This window comes from Corvus brachyrhynchos, unplaced genomic scaffold, assembly GCF_000691975.1.
Source record: "Corvus brachyrhynchos isolate BGI_N302 unplaced genomic scaffold, ASM69197v1 scaffold94, whole genome shotgun sequence".
Taxonomy (NCBI): domain Eukaryota; kingdom Metazoa; phylum Chordata; class Aves; order Passeriformes; family Corvidae; genus Corvus; species Corvus brachyrhynchos.
The window spans coordinates 12,669,444-12,671,943 of NW_008238330.1; the positions used below are offsets into that span (position 1 = coordinate 12,669,444).

The 2,500-nt window shown below is 42.9% G+C and overlaps 1 long non-coding RNA gene across 1 annotated transcript in view; it reads left to right on the forward strand.

Moving 5' to 3' along the window:
• Nucleotides 1-9: 9 nt before the first annotated feature.
• The window catches only part of LOC108446814, an 8,591-nt gene continuing 6,100 nt past the window's right edge, over nt 10-2,500 (forward strand). Inside the window, exon 1 of the long non-coding RNA XR_001862121.1 lies at nt 10-238. This is a non-coding gene — a long non-coding RNA (uncharacterized LOC108446814). The remainder of the gene's footprint in view (nt 239-2,500) is intronic.

Here is a 2,500-nt window from a genome sequence, read left to right on the forward strand (position 1 = left end):
CGGGGAAGCAGACGAGGGGCTCTGCCCAAAGACCTGCAGCGGGGGTCCCCGTTTTCCCATCGTTTTCCCATCAGAAACGCAGGCAACGGCACGTGCCGAAGCTCCGCCAGGGTTGTGCACAATGCAAGGCTGGAGACCCTCAGACCAAACCTTTGTGATAGCACCCAGGAGCTTTACTCCCGCTGTAGTCAACGAGAATCCGACACGCTAACAGCTTCGTGGATCTGGGTGTTAGAAGGTAAAAGATCAAGGGAAGTAGGCTAACGCAGGTTTTGGAGTTTTTCGTTTGGCAGCTACATTTAATGGCATATTTTCGTAAAGTGAGTTCAGTTTGTCCCTCTGCTAACACAAGCTACTGCATTTTTTGTGGTTTTTTATTGAACAGAATGAACTTTTAGATGGAAAACACTGGATTGTGTAGCATGAGGATAATACTCTAAATGAACATATTTTCATTTTACTAGTGGATGTTTATTTTAAGCTGGCAAAGAGCAGATGGGCAACTATCAGCAAGTACAGGATAGTGGCAAGAGCAGCTGGACAATGCATTAGCTCATCTCTATTTAAAAGTACCTAATTAGGACTTCAATACCAGAAGTCACTTGAAAATGGAAAACAAGTTCTGACTACAAACATAAAACAAATTTCCCTGTGTTCATCACTGGGGAAGTTCAGCAACCAGCTTTACTCATGGACTTTTCAGTCTGTTTAGAATATTTATACTGACAGTTTCCAAAGAAAAGAAGAAACAGGACATGGGAACAACTCAGTAAACACAGACTTCAGATGTAACATCTACTGAAAAATTCATTAAGTACCTACCTATCTGTTTGACCCCAGGCCCATTAATCCCAGAGTGAAAGGTCAGACAACCCAAGAGGGTGTGGGCTTTCAGAGAGGTCTTTCTTCCTGGTCCACATGGTTTCCTCACAAAGGAAGCCCCCATCCCGCACATGCACAGCAGCAATGTCCCTGTGTGGCTTTTATATCCATTGGAGATTGATGGACCTAGATATCCACTGACTTGTGGCCATTAAGCTGAGATACCTTTCTGTGTGGCTGCCAACTATGCTCAGTCAGAGGAATTCCTCCTGGAAATGTGTACATTGAGGGAGTGTGGATTGTATGGGATTTTAGTTGCTATAGGATTAACCTTTACTCAGCCTGTAGGCTGGGGAGGAGGATTTAAGTGATGTGCTGGAAAATGTCCCCTGGAGATACTAATCTTTTCCCCTTCTTTCTTATTTCATTTCAAGCCTTCTTCAGGAAATTGCTTGTGGTTTAAAACTGAGATGTCTGATGTACCAGCAAATACATCTCCCAGGGGCCCAAATCTGCATTTCACACACAAAAACCACTTTAGCCAGCTCAGGTGTCTGTCAAAGCACCAGTGTGTAAACCCAGGCAATGAAAAGATGCAGAGAATGGAGAAACATGCTCCTGGAGCCATGGCACATGAAAGAGCCCATCTTTGGGACTCAGCACGAGCTCTTAAAACCAGGATAACGTACAACAGAAACAATTTGAACAGCCAAGGAAAAACAATGATTTACCTGAATGAAAAATTGTTGAAGGTTAGGTATGTCTTTTCTTGAGCAAGGTCTGCAAAGGTTGGGCATGACCTGGTGTTGTTCGGATGGCTTGAGTTTCTAAAGGCTGGGTTTCCAATATAGTCTGAATACAGCCTGAGTGGGAGTTTGGCCATCTATTGCCCCGGGAATATAAATCAGACCATGGACTATGCCCAAACTGTGCATTCTTGTAGGGTAATTGTGAACATGAAAAAGGTTTACGTGCTTCAAAACTGAGCAGCCAGTACTTAGCATGGCAGGCCAAAGGGCATTTATTATCCCAAATCCTGCAGCGAGCTGTAAAGGTTTCAGTTGTATCCAAAACATATCATTAGGCCCTTTCATGATTTTTGGTAATCAGAATCTTCCCAAATATCTCTGAGCATTTTCATTACTTTGTAAAATTTCCCCAAATAGTTTAGGCAAATTATTTTCAGCAGATGGCTTGTTATGAATAGCTTGTGAATTTTTCACTTTGACATCTGTACTGTGTTTACTGGGTGGTTTAATCAGTTCCTGGGCTGAATGACTGAAATGTTTGCAAGGGAGGAAAAATGAGCACAGGATGCTAAATAAGAAACAGTGCGTTTCAAGGACAAACATATTCAGCTGACTGTTTTCACAAACACTTTCAGAGATTTCCAGCAATCGCTGGCTACCCTGTGGATTCTGGATGCTGTGATATATCTATGCGTGCAAACCAAACTAGCACAGCTCAAAGGATAATTGTGAACTTCTTCTCAATTTTGAGCAGCCATGTTGTGTGGTCAGAACCCACCAGCAGAATTTTTGCTCCAAATAGTTATATTTTAACCACTGCCCAATCCTGACTGTCTCCACTCTGATGTGGAGGCAGTCTAACATTGTTAGGCAGAGCTGCATGTCCAAACTACGCTTATCTCCTTGCTTTGTCTTCTTCAAAATACCAC